The sequence below is a fragment of the Culex pipiens genome, chromosome 1 (genome assembly GCF_016801865.2).
Source record: "Culex pipiens pallens isolate TS chromosome 1, TS_CPP_V2, whole genome shotgun sequence".
NCBI classification, from domain to species: Eukaryota; Metazoa; Arthropoda; class Insecta; order Diptera; family Culicidae; genus Culex; species Culex pipiens.
Genome location: NC_068937.1, coordinates 3,051,306 through 3,063,293, shown reverse-complemented (window position 1 = coordinate 3,063,293; position 11,988 = coordinate 3,051,306). Strand labels below are relative to the sequence as shown.

Genomic DNA, 11,988 nt, shown 5'->3' with positions numbered 1-11,988 from the left:
TACTTCAGGAAGACGAGACATGTCCAGCTTGGATCGTAGGAAAACACATGTTTCCGGAAACCATTTCTGAATATGTGTTAAAAAGGAAATTGTTTGAATTTTACGTGAGTATTCTTTCTTTTCGGTCTGACTATGCAAAGCAATCAGTAACAGCTGTTCCAGTAGAATAGGAAAGAAGCTTATCATTTTGCAACATCTTGGAAGATTCTTCATTTTTTTCAAAATTTGCTCCAGCTTCGAGCGGATCCATGGCCAGCTTATTCCGGTTGTCTGCCCCCGACCAAAGTGGCAAGGAACGACGCAAAAATCGTAACGTAAATGCATAAAGAATGGAAATTTATGATGATGTGATACAGCACAAGAAGGAGTGTGATAGCCGTGTAGCAGCATTATAACGGAATCAGTAAACGATACACAGTTGGCCATGAGAATCTGGTATAATGCTGGAAGAGTGTTGCTTTTCAATTTAGAGATGAACTTGGAACTTGTTGTTAGGAGAATGCATAGCAATGGCCTTTGAACTTGACGTGGAAATAAAATTTATTGCTTCAAAATCATGCATATTCCACAAATCAATTACTGTGGTTGAGCGAGTAGATGATCCAGAGGTACAGAAAACATTCGCTAATTCGGAAAGAGAGAATTCCGGAAAGCGAAACCTTTGCTGTTAAAATCACATAACCTTTAACTTCATTTTTTTTAACTGTCGGCCGTTTTCTTCTGAAATCTGACATTTGAACCATCGAAGATTGCCATGATAAATTGGAACTACCCTGTAGTAGGTCAAATTCCCAGGAAATCTCCCTCAAAACCCTTAATCGCACTCCCCAGAAGAAACAACATTTATTTGTTGCCGCGGGACAAAAGGTAGACATAACCTCCTTCCGGGAAAATCCCCTCAAGGTTCGCCCTAGGGCTAAAGAGAAGCGAAAAAAGGTTTTCTTAGACTGATTGGTCCCGGAAGGTCGCACCCACACACACATCAATTCTCACACGTTTCAGCAGCAAATATCTCGTATGCAAATAATGTTCTTTCCGGGACTGAGTCGGAACCATTGCCCCGGTCATAATCTTCCGGTTTTACCGTTCCTTTGTGATCCCTTCTCTAATGATCGAATGTAGGTGGTTTCAGGAAAAGGCAGAAAAGAAAAGAGCGATTTTTCTCAGTGAATAATTTAGGCCGGAAAGGGTTCCGACCCTTTGACCGGACCGTGTTCCGATTATTTTACACAAACCATCACAGAGAACACAGCAAAACAGTGTTGCCAAGGCAAGTGACAGTTACTTAGAAGGGTAAACAAAGTAGCCAAAGTGTTGCCACTCTCCGAGGGGGGCGACATTAGCTCAAACAAGGGCTGTGTAGTGGATGAGATTGGTAGGCGATGAATAAATAAGATACTCATACAAGCTAGTAATAGGAAATGTCACACCTTGCTTCGAATATACATTGGTGTTGAGTTGTGTGCGTGTGCTTGGTTGACGCGAGAGAGAGAAAAGAATAAACAGTCTTGTGTTATGTTTTGGGCCTAAACAACGCGTGTTTCTGTGTCTCCGAAAATAATCCGAAATAGTCGGAAAATCTGAAGGAAATCCCGCTCCAGCCACGACAATGGCGCAAACAGCGCTCCCGCGATTGTTTAATAATGAAGAAACATGTTTTTACAGTGAAAATGTGAAAAGTTCAGTGCATTTTTCCGCTTAGTTCGGTTGCTGTTCTGTGACGCTTGGGAAGCCATGATGGAGCTGCCCGGTAAAAAAACAAAAAGGTTGGATATTAGGCCAAGTGGCTGACATGGCTCGACAAACGTCGGGCGTTTTGACGACTGCATGATTGAGCTGAAATGTTTTGTTCCGAACGACGGAACAGATGTTTATCACTAAAAAACGTGAGTAACAGTGTTGTTATGTTCAAAATAGTGGTTTTAGTGAACTGCAATTGCAACATTAACAAAACTCGGTGAATGTCCGAATAATTTTACGGGTTTTTTGTTGTTAACTATTTTGTGAACGGCGCCGTTAATTTTGCCAAGTAAATCGTGACCAAGTTATTGCAGGAGGAGGACCGAAATTGCATGAAATTTGTTATTAAAAAACCTGGTTCGGTAAGCTTTTGCGGCAAAAAAAAAGCATAAACAGAGACGAAATACTTGACAAGTGTTTACCCTGTAAGAAAAAGCGTCGAAACATTACCACGATGTAGGACCGACTCTTTTAAAATCAGCATATGGTAGATGATCTACTGTCAGTCCGACAAAAGGCCGATGTTTGATCAAAATTCTAGTTTTTGTGGGACAACGTTGAAAATTGTGTTAGACCATTGGTTGTCTGAACGAGTTAATTAAACATTTTATTATTATAGAAGAAACGCTACATATTGTTACAACGATACAGTGAACAGTGAAAAAGATGATTTTCTTGGCGTAAAGATAAATTCAGATGTTTCATAATATAGCAATTATAATGTATTCTTGATAGTATAGAAGAACGTTTGTGAATGTCATTTGAAAATTAATGTTTGAGTTTCCTGACAGGGTAAAGCGTGAATGCTGTAAATTTATGCTTGAGCCCCCTGGGAGGGTAGAGCATGGACGTAAATGAATTAGAGTTTGAGTCCCTCGTGAGGGTAGAACGCAAATGTTGGAGCTTTTGAGCTTGAGTCCCTTGAAAGGGTAGAGCATGGTAGCATGGCTTGAGTCCCCTGAGAAGGTAGAGCGGAAGTAGAGCGTGATTGTTGAAAATTTGAGCTTGAGTCCCTTGAGAGGATAGAGCGTGTACGTAAATGTATTAGAGTTTGAGTCCCTCGTGAGGGTAGAACGCAAATGTTGGAGTTTTTGAACTTGAGTCCCTTGAGAGGGTACAGCATGGTAGCATGGCTTGAGTCCCCTGAGAGGGTAGAGCGTAATTGTTGAAAATGTATGCTTGAGTCCCCTGGAAGGATAGAGTGTGTACGAAAATGAATTAGAGTTTGAGTCCCCAGTGAGGGTAGAACGCAAATGTTGGAGTTTTGAGCTTGAGTCCCCTGAGAGGGTAGAGCGTAATTGTTGAAAATGTATGCTTGAGTCCCCTGGGAGGGTAGAGCGTGTACGTAAATGATTTAGAGTTTGAGTCCCCCGTGAGGGTAGAACGCAAATGTTGGGGTTTTGAGCTTGAGTCCCCTGAGAGGGTAGAGCGTAATTGTTGAAAATTTGAGCTTGAGTCCCCTGGGAGGGTAGAGCATGTCCGTAAATGAATCAGAGTTTGAGTCCCCCGTGAGGGTAGAACGCAAATGTTGAAGTTTTGAGCTTGAGTCCCCTGAGAGGGTAGAACGTAATTGTTGAAAATTTGAGCTTGAGTCCCCTGGGAGGGTAGAGCGTGTACTTAAATAAATAAGAGTTTGAGTCCCCCGTGAGGGTAGAACGCAAATGTTGGAGTTTTGAGCTTGAGTCCCCTGAGAGGGTAGAGCGTAATTGTTGAAAATTTTAGCTTGAGTCCCCTGGGAGGGTAGAGCATGTCCGTAAATGAATCAGAGTTTGAGTCCCCCGTGAGGGTAGAACGCAAATGTTGGGGTTTTGAGCTTGAGTCCCCTGAGAGGGTAGAGCGTAATTGTTGAAAATTTGAGCTTGAGTCCCCTGGGAGGGTAGAGCATGTCCGTAAATGAATAAGAGTTTGAGTCCCCCGTGAGGGTAGAACGCAAATGTTGGAGTTTTTGAGCTTGAGTCCCTTGAGAGGGTACAACAAGGTAGCATGGCTTGAGTCCCCTGAGAGGGTAGAGCGTAATTGTTGAAAATGTATGCTTGAGTCCCCTGGGAGGGTAGAGCGTGTACGTAAATGATTTAGAGTTTGAGTCCCCCGTGAGGGTAGAACGCAAATGTTGGGGTTTTGAGCTTGAGTCCCCTGAGAGGGTAGAGCGTAATTGTTGAAAATTTGAGCTTGAGTCCCCTGGGAGGGTAGAGCATGTCCGTAAATGAATAAGAGTTTGAGTCCCCCGTGAGGGTAGAACGCAAATGTTGAAGTTTTGAGCTTGAGTCCCCTGAGAGGGTAGAACGTAATTGTTGAAAATTTGAGCTTGAGTCCCCTGGGAGGGTAGAGCGTGTACGTAAATGATTTAGAGTTTGAGTCCCCCGTGAGGGTAGAACGCAAATGTTGGAGTTTTGAGCTTGAGTCCCCTGAGAGGGTAGAGCGTAATTGTTGAAAATTTTAGCTTGAGTCCCCTGGGAGGGTAGAGCATGTCCGTAAATGAATCAGAGTTTGAGTCCCCCGTGAGGGTAGAACGCAAATGTTGGAGTTTTTGAGCTTGAGTCCCTTGAGAGGGTACAACAAGGTAGCATGGCTTGAGTCCCCTGAGAGGGTAGAGCGTAATTGTTGAAAATGTATGCTTGAGTCCCCTGGGAGGGTAGAGCGTGTACGTAAATGATTTAGAGTTTGAGTCCCCCGTGAGGGTAGAACGCAAATGTTGGGGTTTTGAGCTTGAGTCCCCTGAGAGGGTAGAGCGTAATTGTTGAAAATTTGAGCTTGAGTCCCCTGGGAGGGTAGAGCATGTCCGTAAATGAATAAGAGTTTGAGTCCCCCGTGAGGGTAGAACGCAAATGTTGGAGTTTTGAGCTTGAGTCCCCTGAGAGAGTAGAGCGTAATTGTTGAAAATTTGAGCTTGAGTCCCCTGGGAGGGTAGAGCATGTCCGTAAATGAATAAGAGTTTGAGTCCCCCGTGAGGGTAGAACGCAAATGTTGAAGTTTTGAGCTTGAGTCCCCTGAGAGGGTAGAACGTAATTGTTGAAAATTTGAGCTTGAGTCCCCTGGGAGGGTAGAGCATGTCCGTAAATGAATAAGAGTTTGAGTCCCCCGTGAGGGTAGAACGCAAATGTTGGAGTTTTGAGCTTGAGTCCCCTGAGAGGGTAGAGCGTAATTGTTGAAAATTTGAGCTTGAGTCCCCTGGGAGGGTAGAGCATGTCCGTAAATGAATAAGAGTTTGAGTCCCCCGTGAGGGTAGAACGCAAATGTTGGAGTTTTTGAGCTTGAGTCCCTTGAGAGGGTACAACAAGGTAGCATGGCTTGAGTCCCCTGAGAGGGTAGAGCGTAATTGTTGAAAATGTATGCTTGAGTCCCCTGGGAGGGTAGAGCGTGTACGTAAATGATTTAGAGTTTGAGTCCCCCGTGAGGGTAGAACGCAAATGTTGGGGTTTTGAGCTTGAGTCCCCTGAGAGGGTAGAGCGTAATTGTTGAAAATGTATGCTTGAGTCCCCTGGAAGGATAGAGTGTGTACGAAAATCAATTAGAGTTTGAGTCCCCAGTGAGGGTAGAACGCAAATGTTGGAGTTTTGAGCTTGAGTCCCCTGAGAGGGTAGAGCGTAATTGTTGAAAATGTATGCTTGAGTCCCCTGGGAGGGTAGAGCGTGTACTTAAATAAATTAGAGTTCGAGTCCCCCGTGAGGGTAGAACGCAAATGTTGGAGTTTTGAGCTTGAGTCCCCTGAGAGGGTAGAGCGTAATTGTTGAAAATTTTAGCTTGAGTCCCCTGGGAGGGTAGAGCATGTCCGTAAATGAATCAGAGTTTGAGTCCCCCGTGAGGGTAGAACGCAAATGTTGGAGTTTTTGAGCTTGAGTCCCTTGAGAGGGTACAACATGGTAGCATGGCTTGAGTTCCCTGAGAGGGTAGAGCGTAATTGTTGAAAATGTATGCTTGAGTCCCCTGGGAGGGTAGAGCGTGTACTTAAATAAATTAGAGTTCGAGTCCCCCGTGAGGGTAGAACGCAAATGTTGGGGTTTTGAGCTTGAGTCCCCTGAGAGGGTAGAGCGTAATTGTTGAAAATTTGAGCTTGAGTCCCCTGGGAGGGTAGAGCATGTCCGTAAATGAATAAGAGTTTGAGTCCCCCGTGAGGGTAGAACGCAAATGTTGGAGTTTTGAGCTTGAGTCCCCTGAGAGAGTAGAGCGTAATTGTTGAAAATTTGAGCTTGAGTCCCCTGGGAGGGTAGAGCATGTCCGTAAATGAATAAGAGTTTGAGTCCCCCGTGAGGGTAGAACGCAAATGTTGAAGTTTTGAGCTTGAGTCCCCTGAGAGGGTAGAACGTAATTGTTGAAAATTTGAGCTTGAGTCCCCTGGGAGGGTAGAGCGTAATTGTTGAAAATTTTAGCTTGAGTCCCCTGGGAGGGTAGAGCATGTCCGTAAATGAATCAGAGTTTGAGTCCCCCGTGAGGGTAGAACGCAAATGTTGGAGTTTTTGAGCTTGAGTCCCTTGAGAGGGTACAACATGGTAGCATGGCTTGAGTTCCCTGAGAGGGTAGAGCGTAATTGTTGAAAATGTATGCTTGAGTCCCCTGGGAGGGTAGAGCGTGTACTTAAATAAATTAGAGTTCGAGTCCCCCGTGAGGGTAGAACGCAAATGTTGGAGTTTTGAGCTTGAGTCCCCTGAGAGAGTAGAGCGTAATTGTTGAAAATTTGAGCTTGAGTCCCCTGGGAGGGTAGAGCATGTCCGTAAATGAATAAGAGTTTGAGTCCCCCGTGAGGGTAGAACGCAAATGTTGAAGTTTTGAGCTTGAGTCCCCTGAGAGGGTAGAACGTAATTGTTGAAAATTTGAGCTTGAGTCCCCTGGGAGGGTAGAGCGTGTACGTAAATGATTTAGAGTTTGAGTCCCCCGTGAGGGTAGAACGCAAATGTTGGAGTTTTGAGCTTGAGTCCCCTGAGAGGGTAGAGCGTAATTGTTGAAAATTTTAGCTTGAGTCCCCTGGGAGGGTAGAGCATGTCCGTAAATGAATCAGAGTTTGAGTCCCCCGTGAGGGTAGAACGCAAATGTTGGAGTTTTTGAGCTTGAGTCCCTTGAGAGGGTACAACAAGGTAGCATGGCTTGAGTCCCCTGAGAGGGTAGAGCGTAATTGTTGAAAATGTATGCTTGAGTCCCCTGGGAGGGTAGAGCGTGTACGTAAATGATTTAGAGTTTGAGTCCCCCGTGAGGGTAGAACGCAAATGTTGGGGTTTTGAGCTTGAGTCCCCTGAGAGGGTAGAGCGTAATTGTTGAAAATTTGAGCTTGAGTCCCCTGGGAGGGTAGAGCATGTCCGTAAATGAATAAGAGTTTGAGTCCCCCGTGAGGGTAGAACGCAAATGTTGGAGTTTTGAGCTTGAGTCCCTTGAGAGGGTACAGCAGGTACAAGATTCTTTCTCAGCGACGTTGCGGCGTGAATGTTGCAAGTTTTAGCTTGAGTCCCTCGAGAGGTTAGTACATGGATATTGGAACTTCGAGCAAAATGCTTGCCTTGACCAAAAACAAAGGAAAAATGCCTTAGACTAAGATTCAAAGAAGCTACAATATTTTAAGTACTATGCGAGAAGAAGAGATGACGTTAGCAATTATATGCTTAAAAGCATCTTTAAATAAAGCGAACGTATAATTTATTTTATATGAACTTAAAAAATCGTATTGAACAACTTCAATATTTAAATTTGAGCTTCGAATAATTTTTATCTTTGGAAAGAATTTCAGACTTTTCTGTCATTACCTGTGATTAAAGATCGTTAGGCTCATAACCTTGACGATATTAATTCACATTCCTGATTGAACTTCTGAAAATAGATATTAATAACGAAAAATTCAGTCTTTTGATGTTATGTTATGTTATGATCGATAGGCTTATAACCTTGACGACTTAAATTTGAGCTCCGGATTGATTCTCAGAAAATGAGTAAAATGCTAGAAATGAAAAGTTATTGGTAAAACAAAATAGATATTTTTTTTAAAAGAATTTCAGTCTTTTTGAAGTGATGGTTTAAGGATCGATAGGCCTTGACGACTTAAATTTGAGCTCCGGATTGATTCTCTGAAAATGGGTAAAATACAAGAAATGAAAAGTGATTGGAAAAACAAAATAGATATTTTTTTAAGAATTTCAGTCTTTTTGAAGTGATGGTTTAAGGATCGATAGGCTTATAACCTTGACGACTTAAATTTGAGCTCCGGATTGATTCTCAGAAAATGGGTAAAATGCAAGAAATGAAAAGTGATTGGTAAAACAAAATAGATATTTTTTAAAGAATTTCAGTCTTTTTGATGTGATGGTTTAAGGATCGATAGGCTTATAACCTTGACGACTTAAATTTGAGCTCCGGATTGATTCTCAGAAAATGGGTAAAATGCAAGAAATGAAAAGTGATTGGAAAAACAAAATAGATATTTTTTAAAGAATTTCAGTCTTTTTGATGTGATGGTTTAAGGATCGATAGGCTTATAACCTTGACGACTTAAATTTGAGCTCCGGATTGATTCTCAGAAAATGGGTAAAATGCAAGAAAATAGATATTTTTTTAAGAATTTCAGTCTTTTTGATGTGATGGTTTAAGGATCGATAGGCTTGTAACCTTGACGACTTAAATTTGAGCTCCGGATTGATTCTCTGAAAATGGGTAAAATGCAAGAAATGAAAAGTGATTGGAAAAACAAAAAAGATATTTTTTTAAAGAATTTCAGTCTTTTTGATGTGATGGTTTAAGGATCGATAGGCTTATAACCTTGACGACTCAAATTTGAGCTCCGGATTGATTCTTAGAAAATGGGTAAAATGCAAGAAATGAAAAGTGATTGGAAAAACAAAATAGATATTTTTTAAAGAATTTCAGTCTTTTTGATGTGATGGTTTAAGGATCGATAGGCTTATAACCTTGACGACTTAAATTTGAGCTCCGGATTGATTCTCAGAAAATGGGTAAAATGCAAGAAAATAGATATTTTTTTTAAGAATTTCAGTCTTTTTGATGTGATGGTTTAAGGATCGATAGGCTTGTAACCTTGACGACTTAAATTTGAGCTCCGGATTGATTCTCTGAAAATGGGTAAAATGCTAGGAATGAAAAGTTATTGGTAAAACAAAAAAGATATTTTTTTAAAGAATTTCAGTCTTTTTGATGTGATGGTTTAAGGATCGATAGGCTTATAACCTTGACGACTCAAATTTGAGCTCCGGATTGATTCTCAGAAAATGGGTAAAATGCAAGAAATGAAAAGTGATTGGAAAAACAAAATAGATATTTTTTAAAGAATTTCAGTCTTTTTGATGTGATGGTTTAAGGATCGATAGGCTTATAACCTTGACGACTTAAATTTGAGCTCCGGATTGATTCTCAGAAAATGGGTAAAATGCAAGAAAATAGATATTTTTTTAAGAATTTCAGTCTTTTTGATGTGATGGTTTAAGGATCGATAGGCTTGTAACCTTGACGACTTAAATTTGAGCTCCGGATTGATTCTCAGAAAATGGGTAAAATGCAAGAAATGAAAAGTGATTGGAAAAACAAAAAAGATATTTTTTTAAAGAATTTCAGTCTTTTTGATGTGATGGTTTAAGGATCGATAGGCTTATAACCTTGACGACTCAAATTTGAGCTCCGGATTGATTCTTAGAAAATGGGTAAAATGCAAGAAATGAAAAGTGATTGGAAAAACAAAATAGATATTTTTTAAAGAATTTCAGTCTTTTTGATGTGATGGTTTAAGGATCGATAGGCTTATAACCTTGACGACTTAAATTTGAGCTCCGGATTGATTCTCAGAAAATGGGTAAAATGCAAGAAAATAGATATTTTTTTTAAGAATTTCAGTCTTTTTGATGTGATGGTTTAAGGATCGATAGGCTTGTAACCTTGACGACTTAAATTTGAGCTCCGGATTGATTCTCTGAAAATGGGTAAAATGCTAGGAATGAAAAGTTATTGGTAAAACAAAAAAGATATTTTTTTAAAGAATTTCAGTCTTTTTGATGTGATGGTTTAAGGATCGATAGGCTTATAACCTTGACGACTCAAATTTGAGCTCCGGATTGATTCTCAGAAAATGGGTAAAATGCAAGAAATGAAAAGTGATTGGAAAAACAAAATAGATATTTTTTAAAGAATTTCAGTCTTTTTGATGTGATGGTTTAAGGATCGATAGGCTTATAACCTTGACGACTTAAATTTGAGCTCCGGATTGATTCTCAGAAAATGGGTAAAATGCAAGAAAATAGATATTTTTTTAAGAATTTCAGTCTTTTTGATGTGATGGTTTAAGGATCGATAGGCTTGTAACCTTGACGACTTAAATTTGAGCTCCGGATTGATTCTCTGAAAATGGGTAAAATGCTAGAAATGAAAAGTTATTGGTAAAACAAAATAGATAATTTTTTAAAGAATTTCAGTCTTTTTGAAGTGATGGTTTAAGGATCGATAGGCTTGTAACCTTGACGACTTAAATTTGAGCTCCGGATTGATTCTCTGAAAATGGGTAAAATGCTAGAAATGAAAAGTGATTGGTAAAACAAAAAAGATATTTTTTTAAAGAATTTCAGTCTTTTTGATGTGATGGTTTAAGGATCGATAGGCTTATAACCTTGACGACTTAAATTTGAGCTCCGGATTGATTCTCAGAAAATGGGTAAAATGTAAGAAATGAAAAGTGATTGGTAAAACAAAATAGATATTTTTTAAAGGAATTTCAGTCTTTTTGAAGTGATGGTTTAAGGATCGATAGGCTTGTAACCTTGACGACTTAAATTTGAGCTCCGGATTGATTCTCAGAAAATGGGTAAAATGCAAGAAATGAAAAGTGATTGGTAAAACAAAATAGATATTTTTTAAAGAATTTCAGTCTTTTTGAAGTGATGGTTTAAGGATCGATAGGCTTGTAACCTTGACGACTTAAATTTGAGCTCCGGATTGATTCTCTGAAAATGGGTAAAATGCTAGAAATGAAAAGTTATTGGTAAAACAAAATAGATAATTTTTTAAAGAATTTCAGTCTTTTTGAAGTGATGGTTTAAGGATCGATAGGCTTGAAACCTTGACGACTTAAATTTGAGCTGCGGATTGATTCATAGAAAATGGGTAAAATGCAAGAAATGAAAAGTGGTTGGTAAAACAAATTATATTATTTTTGAAAGAATTTCAGTCTTTTGAAGTGATGGACTTAAATAGAGCTGTAGACTTTTGATCAACACGACTTAGGTTAAGATTATGATGTTGGAAAATTGGTTGAAATACGCAATATCATGCTTATTTAAAAGATAGGTGGAACTAGACATTATTTAATCATTAAGTTCTAATTATCGTTGCATCTAGCCTCTTTTGGTTAGGTTTTTGTTTTTTTTGTTTTTTTTTAAGGTGTATTTCCAGGATAAATTGGCGGACCACATTGGGCCTAGAGTTGGAACAACCGGTAGCAGCAAACTGCCAAGAACGTTGAAGGGCATCGGATATAGGACATCGCTCACTGTTATCTAGCTCGGGCATCGATTAGACGACATCGTTCACTGTTATTTAGCTTCAAAGAAACTATTGTATACGAGATTAGAAATATATTGTAAATTGTTTTGAAAAGATTCAGGTTTTTACGCCGGATGTTATAAGGCTTTTCCTGGCAAAAAAAAAAAAGGCCATTGCATGAAATTAAAATATTGTATAGGTTAGGTTCTCATTGATGTATTTGTTGTAATTTCATTGATCAGAGAGTAGAAGAGGAGGAGGATGTAGTGGATGAGATTGGTAGGCGATGAATAAATAAGATACTCATACAAGCTAGTAATAGGAAATGTCACACCTTGCTTCGAATATACATTGGTGTTGAGTTGTGTGCGTGTGCTTGGTTGACGCGAGAGAGAGAAAAGAATAAACAGTCTTGTGTTATGTTTTGGGCCTAAACAACGCGTGTTTCTGTGTCTCCGAAAATAATCCGAAATAGTCGGAAAATCTGAAGGAAATCCCGCTCCAGCCACGACAGGCTGCGTCTCCAAAAGCAACTCTTGTAATCACGACAAACATCCGAATGACACTTCATTAACTGTCACTGATGGTAGCCAAGAGTGGGTAAATATTGCACACACACATGCAAGGCATGTCACTCAAGTCTCACTATCAGTTAATGCAAAGCGGACCTTGGGTAATAATTACGGTACTGAAGGCAAACAACGTCGTGGTCGTCTTTTGGAGCTTCCCATTCTGGTCTGGCGACAGTTGGCTGACACCGGAGCAGGACCAGGCCCTGACTTGGTTGGT

General features: G+C 40.1%; 1 long non-coding RNA gene across 1 annotated transcript; it reads left to right on the top strand.

Annotated features, from left to right (window-relative positions):
* The first annotated feature begins 1,364 nt into the window (after window positions 1-1,364).
* Window positions 1,365-11,637, top strand: LOC120432243 (uncharacterized). The gene is made up of 2 exons (XR_008211703.1): window positions 1,365-1,886; window positions 11,098-11,637. It is a non-coding gene; the product is annotated as an uncharacterized LOC120432243 (long non-coding RNA).
* Window positions 11,638-11,988: the final 351 nt, after the last annotated feature.